Here is a 9,843-nt window from a genome sequence, read left to right as displayed (position 1 = left end):
GTACAGCCTCAAAGAGCTGCTGTAGAGGGTAAGGGTAAGGTCACCAAATGATGTAAATTTCAGGGTTAAACATTTTTCAGGGATCAAGACTTAATGATGATAATGAGGGATAATGACTTAATTTACAGCTTTTCTGTAGCAAGAGGAGTAAATTTCATGAATGAATTAAGGCAGTGTTTAAATAGACTGCGTTAGTACACTATCTGAAGCATTATTAGGACAATACTGTACTACAGGAAGTAGTACTGTCTACTGCTGTCAGAATGCAGAGAAAAAGACCAGTAACAGAAGAAGACAGACTGGTGAGTCAGAGGTTCATCCTACAGCAAGGTAATGAGCCACAACATTAGAAGAACAGAACCAGACGGTGGCTTCACATGATGAAGACCAGCATAGTCTCCAGACCTAAGCCACATGGAGCTGGTTTGATGAACTGGACAGTAGGTGAAAGCAAAGAAACCTGCAAGTGCAACACATTTGTAGGAACTTCTGCAATAGTGTTGGACCAACTTTCTGAACAAAGTTTGAGTTCCATTGTAGAAAAAACACCATGAGTGTGTTCAGCTGCTGGATTAGTTAAAAATTTAAATTTAATTAATAAATTAAATTTAGGTAAACTTTGATTCCTTTTTACAATCCTTTTTACAAACTGTTTGGCCATCAGCAGTAAAATAATTACTTGGTCTGTGGTACTTTTTGAGTTACACAAGAATGAGGCTTTAAAATGTCCACTGTTAATGTTTTGATTTGGTGCCTCTGACATCACTTTGGACAGCCAGTGACTGACATGTTTGTCTCGGGGGAGAATTATTAGTGTCCTGCGTGGTGTTACTGGGTGAGTACTGCATGGGACAGGCTAGCAGGCCTCAACTTCTGACAAACTTTGGCAGACACTGCTCCCTCCATACTATATTATGCAGAGTGGCTGTTTGGCCACTTACTGTCCGGTACATGGATGGTAGATAATATGAGGGAGATCCACTCCCTGGTTCAGTTAATATAAGCTTGAGGCTCTGGCCCCATTGTCGCTCCTAGTTCCCTGATGGTACCTGCAGCTTGTTCTTGGGAGTCTCCGTCTACACAATAATTCACTAAAGTAAATTTACATCCATATCACTTTGTTATTTAGCTGATTTTATATAAGCTTACAACCTAGTAAGTCAGTGATCTCATGTAATGGACCTTAGGATCCTTACCAGGGACACATAACATGAGTAATTAACAGCTCAAACCTATAACACTAAGGATCAGCATGTATTGCAGACTGAGGAAAAATTCAAAAAGAAGACAAAATCTCCAAGTTACAGTAAGGTGGGTGAAACATGAAACACAATAAAGAGACAAGGCCAGTGAACAGAGAAAAATAACACTTAAATGACAGGTTGGGATGAAACATGGGTTAGACATTCAAACTATGTATGGGGTCAATTGAAGCTGTTTGTGTATTCTTATGTATGTGAGCATCAGCATTGGCCATCCAGTTTCACATTTAATTATTATTTTTTCATCATAACTACTAGTATTGTAATTTTTAAGATGTAGCACTGACCTGGACTGTTACAATAATCTGTGAATAAATGTTAATGTACTATTATAGGTTAATATAAGAATATATTGATCCCCAGAGGGAAATTCAGCCCAGCTCTATATAATTAAAATTAGCTCCACCTTTACCAGCTGTAAAATTACACATTGATCCATGATAATTATAATACAATAATATTATTCTGAAATTGGCTATTTTGCATTATGAATAGTTTTGGTAGGATATTTACTTGTAACTGAGTATTTATACAGTGTAATATTACTACTTTTCCTTAGGTAAACGCTCTACTGATTTACATATAGAGATAACTGGGTGTACATGGTTACATTTTATTTTTAAGAAGGGGGCATTCTTATTTTAATGTTAACATTTTTTTTTTACTTTGTAAAGTAAAAAAAATGTTAATATTAAAATAAGAATAAGTTAAGTATAATAAGTTAAGTTAACTATAAATAGTTAACTGCAGAGATAAATGTGATTGTTCTCTAAATTTCAAACAAAACCAGGCTTGTGAGTCAGAGTTGAGAAGTGCAGAATATTGTGGTGCCCTCTCTGCCTTCAGCTCAGCCTTAATTGATGGCCCATCAAGGGGAGGGGCACTCCCCCCGCACCTGCACTGCTACTGCCTGACGGAGCTGCGGAACCTGCACCTCCCCCACCTTTCAATCGAGGATGCGGTCAGGAGCGAAATGGGTGCGGGGGAGAGCGACAAGGCGAGGCAAGTTTATTTATATGGACCCTTTTCACGTGGCGTCACGACAAACGCGGCCGCCATTTTGGACGTGTACTACCAGTAGTTTACCACAGCCAGCATTGAGGAACGGCAGCAAAGAAAGTGTTTATTTTCAGCAAGACTTCCATCATGCTACTATATTGTTGTGCACCTGGATGTAGTAACCATCAACAAACAAGGCAAGGTTTATCATTTTATCGGATCCCGACGGAGAAGATGGATAGTGGCCATTAACAGATTGGCAGCCCTCGGCATACCAACGCTTGTGTAGTGACCACTTTGTTGGGGGTAAGACGAATAAAATTAGCCAGAAAAGGCATTACATTGCTGTTAACATTCTGTGGCGGCGAGTGTGTAACCAAATAGGTTAAAATAACCCATTGTAACCTCTTTGTTCTTCTGTAGTAGCTATTGTTGACTAGCTAATGTCAACAACATCATAGCTGGTATGTTACTGTAGCAATGTTTATGTTCAGTCATTTGGATGACTGTTAAAACCTTTCAGTCTCAAGTTTTTCCTTTACTGGATTTACTAGTTTACTGTAATTATGATCCGGCAGCTATTTACACCGGATCCAGTATAAATAGCTGCCGGAGCCAACGTCCGAGAATTAAGCAGCGCGCTCCGGCTTGCTCCCGGAGTGCTCCAGCCGAGGTTCCGGAGCTCGCTCCGGCTTGCTCGCCCTCAAATTAAGCGGCTTGCTCCGGAGCAAGCCGGAGCGCGCTGCTTAATTTGAGGGCGAGCAAGCCAGACCGCGCTGCTTAATTTGAGGGCGAGCAAGCCGGAGCGAGCTCCGGAACCTCGGCCGGAGCACTCCGGGAGCAAGCCGGAGCGCGCTGCTTAATTTGAGGGCGAGCAAGCCAGAGCGCGCTGCTTAATTCTCGGACGTTGGCTCCAGCAGCTATTTACACTGGATCCGGTGTAAATAGCTGCCAGATCATAATTACACTAAACTAGTAAATCCAGTAAAGCCGGAGCGCGCTCCGGAACCTCGGCCGGAGCACTCCTGGAGCAAGCCGGAGCGTGCTCCGGAACCTCGGACGTTGGCATGTATGTGTATGGCGATGGGTTTTTAACGACATAGGTATACAGATCATGTGGGCCGAAGTCAGGTAAAGACGAGGGCTTCGTGTACTTCCGTACGTCAGTGAACAATCCTGGTGGAAGCAGGTAAACGTCGTTCTCCAAGCCTGCTAACCTCAATTTTTGCAAATACCTCTCCCTCTGCTCGCCCTGTAAATGCCCTATGTCGCTGGATAGTGAAGGTGTTTTCTGCATCTCGCTCCTTTTTCTTTTATGTTTTTCGTTTGTCGCCTTCCTCGCATTCAAACTGATTCGAGCCGAAGTCCACTACATGTCCAAAATGGCGGTCACGTGACTGAAAAGGGTCTATAGCACATTTCATACACCGTGGCAGTTCAATGTGCTTTACAGAAGTAAAAGCAAAAAACAGTAAGCAATAGAAAATAAAATTACATAAAATAAATGAGGAAGAAAAATGATAAGAATTAAACAATAGTAGAAATAAAATAATAAAATGAAAAGTTCAATTTAAAAAAAAAAACAGCAAAATAAAATAGAATAAAAGTTAAGGAAAATTTAAAAAACATGCAGAGACTGTAAAAGTTAAGAGTTTAAAACATGTAGAGATGACAATATTAATAATTTAGCAGAAAGCATCTGAAAACAGCTTGGTCTTTAGATTTGAAGCTGCCAACAGCAGGAGCATTTTTGATATCCTCTGGCAGTTGGTTCCATAGCTGTACTGCATAGTAGCTAAAAGCTGCTTCACCACACTTTGTTTTAACAACTGGTTTTACCAGTAAATTTTGCTGCTGCGATCTGGTAGATCTGATTGGGTTAGGCCACTGCAACATATCAGAGAGGTAATTGGGCCCTGTACCATTTAGAGATTTGTACACCAGCAGCAATGCTTTAAAGTCAATTCTGTAGTTTACTGGAAGCCAGTGAAGGGACCTTAGAATTGGAGTAATGTGCTCTGCTCTTTTTGTTCGTGTGAGAACCCTCGCCGCTGCATTTTGAACCAGCTGAAGTCGTTTGATTTTTTTTTTTGGCAGGCCTGTGAAAAGGTCATTGCAGTAATCAACCCTACTAGAGGGTGGCACGGTGGTGTAGTGGTTAGCACTGTCGCCTCACAGCAAGAAGGTCCTGGGTTCGAGCCCCGGGGCCGGCGAGGGCCTTTCTGTGTGGAGTTTGCATGTTCTCCCCGTGTCCGCATGGGTTTCCTCCGGGTGCTCCGGTTTCCCCCACAGTCCAAAGACATGCAGGTTAGGTTAACTGGTGACTCTAAATTGACCGTAGGTGTGAATGTGAGTGTGAATTGTTGTCTGTGTCTATGTGTCACCCCTGTGATGACCTGGCGACTTGTCCAGGGTGTACCCCGCCTTTTGCCCATAGTCAGCTGGGATAGGATCCAGCTTGCCTGCGACCCTGTAGAAGGATAAAGCGGCTAGAGATGATGAGATGAGAACCCTACTAGAGATGAAGGCATGTATAAGTTTTTCCAGATCACTTTTTGACATGAGTCCTCTTAATTTGGAAATGTTTTTTAGGTGATAAAATGCCGTTTTAGTGATTGCTTTCATTTGACTGTCAAAGTTTAGCTCGCTGTCAATGAAAACACCAAGATTTTTAACCATTTCTTTTGTTTTAATCCCCTTTGTGTCAAGAATAGTGGTAATCCTGAGTCTTTCATCTTTTTTTCCAAATAGAATTACTTCTGTTTTATCTGTGTTCAGCTGAAGAAAATTTTGTGACATCCAGTTGTTGATTTGATTGCTACACTGGTAGAGATATTCAAGGGGGGTATAATCATTAGGTGATAGAGCAAAATAAATTTGGGTGTCATCTGCATAGCAATGATACAAAATTGAATTGTTCTTGATAATTTGCCCAAGTGGGAGCATATAAAGGTTTTGATTGATTGATTACTTTATTCTGAACAATAAAGAAGATATAAAAATAAAAATTTAAATAAAAAATGCAATAATCAAAACATCGTCATAAACAAACAGAATAGCGTAGCCACAAGGCAATAACATAATGTTCAGAAAGGATTAGGAAGAAGTAATAACTTATCCAATCCTAACCCTCTATACCACCGCTAATCAAATGTCACTTTCCACCATAATAAACTATATATACAAAAGAAAACAAAAGCAATAAACAAAAAAGAAAACATACCAAAACATACCGACATGGTATAATATCGACCAAATCAAATCATATATACAGATACTTATGTTATGCATATAGACACACATACAATACATATATACAGTACATACATATACACATACCTATAGCTATACACTAAATACAAGAAGACCAGTCACAGACTTACTCTCAATTTCATCATCACCTATATAGTCTGCCTGTCCTCATTCTCATATATTTTTATTAACATGTTTTTATATAATTTTTTAAACAGTTTTATGTTGGTGCTATTTTTGAGTTCATTTTCCAGACCATTCCACAATTTCACCCCACAGACTGTTATGCACATACTTTTCAGAGTTGTTCTAACATTTACTCTCTTAAAATTCATTTCCCCTCTCAGGTTAGACCCACCCTGCCTTTCCATAAACGTATTTTGTACCTCACCCGGAAGAAGGTTATGTCTTGCTTTATACATAATTTGTGCAGTCTTGTGTTTAACCAGATCAGTGAATTTCAGAGTGTATGCTTTTACGAATAATGCGTTTGTATGCTCAAGATATCCCGTATTATTGACGATTCTTATTGCTCTTTTTTGTAATGTGCATAACGGCTGCAGGTTAGATTTGTAGGTATTACCCCATATCTCCACACAGTAGCTCAGATATGGAAGTATGAGTGCATTATACAGAGTATGTAGTGATTTATAGTCCAGAATGTGTCTTGATTTCCCCAAAATTGCAGTAATCTTTGCTATTTTTGCTTTAACATGATTAATATGTGGTTTCCAGCAGACTTTATGATCAACAATCACACCCAGAAATTTTATTTCATACACTCTTTCTATGGTTATGTTGTCAATTTTCAATTCAACTTGAGGGTTCGACTTATATTTTCCAAATAACATAATCTTTGTTTTACTCAAATTCAATGACAATTTGTTTACGTTAAACCACCTTTTTAATTTATTAATTTCGGTTGTGATTGTTTCCATAAGCTGCTGTGCATTGTCCCCGGTGTAAAAGATGTTTGTATCATCAGCAAATAATATGCATTTCATTATACTTGATACATTACATAAATCATTAATGTACAATATAAACAGTTTAGGACCTAAGACAGACCCTTGCGGTACTCCACATGTTATGGGCAAATAATCAGATGTGTGATCTCCAATTTTTACAAATTGTTGCCTGTTACTTAAGTAGCTCTTCACCCAGTCCAAACCAACCCCTCTGATACCATACCTCTCTAATTTTTTGAATAGAATGTCATGATTTATTGTATCAAATGCTTTCTTTAGATCTATGAAAATTCCCATAACATGTTTTTTATTGTCTATACCATTTGTGATTTTCTCGATAAGTTCCATTAATGCCAGGGTTGTTGATCTGTCTTTCCGGAATCCGTATTGACTGTCAGCTAAAAGTTCATATTTTTCAATGAAGTTGTCTAGTTTTGCTGTGAACAGTTTTTCTAGGATCTTGGAGAACTGAGAGAGGAAAGAAACTGGCCTGTAATTTGTGTAATGGTGTCTATCTCCACATTTATATAAAGGTATAACTTTAGCTATTTTCATGTTGTTTGGAAATTTACCAGATTGAAAAGACATATTACATATGTGAGTAAATGGTTCTGCAATTTCTTCAATAACTTTTTTTTTATTAAACTCATATCAATATCATTCCAGTCAGTGGAGGTTTTTACTTTCACTTCTCCTTACAATGTCTATGACGTCTTTTACGCCAACTTCACCAAGGAATATAGATTTAGGATTTCTCTCCCATCGAGCAGCCTCCGCCCCTCCAGGTGTGTCTGTATCCTGAATCTTTTCTGCCAAATCTGATCCCACATTTACAAAGAATCTATTAAAACCATTTACCACTTCCTCCATATTATTTATTGATCTGTCATTCTCAATATAATGATCAGGGTAGCTTGTGTTTTTGTTTTTAGCTCTATTCCTAATAATACTATTCAGTACATTCCATAGCCCCTTCATGTTATTTTTATTACTATCTAATAATTTATTATAATATTCCTTCTTACATGTCCTCATAATGCTGGTTAATTTATTCTTGTATTTTTTATATTTAATTTCTGCCTCCAAAGTTCTTTTTTTTATGAATTGTCTATACAGTGTGTTCTTTTTTTTTACAGGCATTTTTTAATCCTTTGGTGATCCATGGACCATTTGCTTGTTTTTGTCCATCATTGTATTTCCTTACAGGACAGGTTTTATCATATAGTGTTTTAAAGATATATTTAGGACTCCACTGTATGCTTTGTCAATATCTTCTTCCTCATATACGACTCTCCAGTTCTGTTTAAGTAATTCACTCTTAAGTATCCTTATGTTTTCTTCGGTTCTTACCCGTTTGTATTTCAGCTGATTCATATCCTTAGGTTTCCAGTAATTACAGTGATAGACAATAAATACAGGCAAATGGTCACTGATGTCATTATATAAAAGCCCACTTTCTGTATTATTTTCCAAACTGTTTGTAAATATATTATCTATTAATGTGACACAATGAGAAGTAATTCTACTAGGTTTGGTGATTTTTGGGTATAAACCCATACTGTACATTGTATTTATGAAATCTTCTGTCATTTTATGCTTTTTTGGATTGAACAGATCAATATTATAATCCCCACAGATAAACACAGTCTTCTGCACTGAGTTAGAAAACATGTTTTCCATCCAGTTTTCAAATATATCGATACTTGATGCTGGAGTTCTGTACAAACAGCTCACAATTATATTTTTTACTTTTTCCATACAAATTTCCACTGTGATACATTCCACCAGATTATCAACAGCTGCTGTCATACTCTCCACCACCTTATACTTCAGTCCTTTGTCCACATATATTGCCACACCTCCTCTCTTTTTCACTCTGCTTATATGATTTAGATCATAACCCTCCATCTCAAAGTCCACATGTCTGTCAGTGCTGATCCATGTCTCTGAAATTGCTATGATGTTGAATGGGTTCTTAAACTGTTTCAAATATTCTTTAATACTGTGGAAGTTGGCATATAGGCTTCTGCTATTGAAGTGGATGATAGATATGTTATGCTTTGATTGGAAAGTTGCGTTGTAGTGCTCATCTGTGTAATAACTGCAGCTGTTTTCTATATCATTGAGTAAGTTGTTATCCGGCTCAATATCATGTTCTATGTCCTGTTATTTTATGTTCTGTATATACAAAGTTTTCTAGTCCTAATGTGTGTTTATTATCAGGAGTTGTCATGGCTGTAGTTTAAGGATACCTTTTTGTTGTACGTTTCGTTAATATTTGCTCAGCTCCTCCAGCTCCCTGATGACTAGTACTTTGGCTTGTTCTGGTGTTCCATTTAAGTTGATGTATACAGGGAGTGCAGAATTATTAGGCAAGTTGTATTTTTGAGGATTAGTTTTATTATTGAAAAACAACTATGTTCTTGATGAACCCAAAAGACTCATAAATATCAAAGCTGAGTATTTTTGGAAGTTGGAGTAGGGCTTTCTTAGTTTTAGCTATCTTAGGAGGATATGTGTGTGTGCAGGTGACTATAACTGTGCATAATTATTAGGCAACTTAACAAAAAACAAACATATACCCATTTCACTCATTTATTTTCACCAGGGAAACCAATATAACAACTCAACATTCACTAATATACATTGCTGGCATTCAAAAACAAACAAAAAAACAAATCAGTGACTAATATAGCCGCCTTTCTTTACAAGGACACTCAAAAGCCTGCCATCCATGGATTCGGTCAGTGTTTTGATCTGTTTGCGATCAACATTGCGTGCAGCAGCAACCACAGCCTCCCAGACACTGTTCAGAGATGTGTACTGTTTCCCCTCCTTGTAGATCTCACATTTGATGAGGGACCACAGGTTTTCTATGGGGTTCAGATCAGGTGAACAAGGAGGCCACGTCATTAATCTTTCTTCCTTTAGACCCTTTCTGGCCAGCCATGCTGTGGAGTACTTGGATGCGTGTGATGGAGCATTGTCCTGCATGAAAATCATGTTTTTCTTGAAGGATGCTGACTTCTTCCTGTACCACTGCTTGAAGAAGGTGTCTTCCAAAAACTGACAATAGGACTGGGAGTTGAGCTTGACGCCATCCTCAACCCGAAAAGGTCCCACAAGCTCATCTTTGATGATACCAGCCCATACCAGTACCCCACCTCCACCTTGCTGGCGTCTGAGTCGGACTGGAGCTCTCTGCCCTTTGCTGATCCAGCCACGAGCCCATCCATCTGGCCCATCAAGACTCACTCTCATTTCATCTGTCCATAAGACCTTAGAAAAATCACTCTTGTGATACTTCTTGGCCCAGTCTTGACGTTTCATCTTGTGTGTCTTGTTCAGTGGTGGTCGTTTTT

The sequence above is a fragment of the Neoarius graeffei genome, chromosome 19 (assembly GCF_027579695.1).
Source record: "Neoarius graeffei isolate fNeoGra1 chromosome 19, fNeoGra1.pri, whole genome shotgun sequence".
In the NCBI taxonomy this organism is placed as follows: domain Eukaryota; kingdom Metazoa; phylum Chordata; class Actinopteri; order Siluriformes; family Ariidae; genus Neoarius; species Neoarius graeffei.
The sequence above is the reverse complement of the archived record's forward strand: the minus strand, read 5'-3'. Positions refer to the sequence as shown.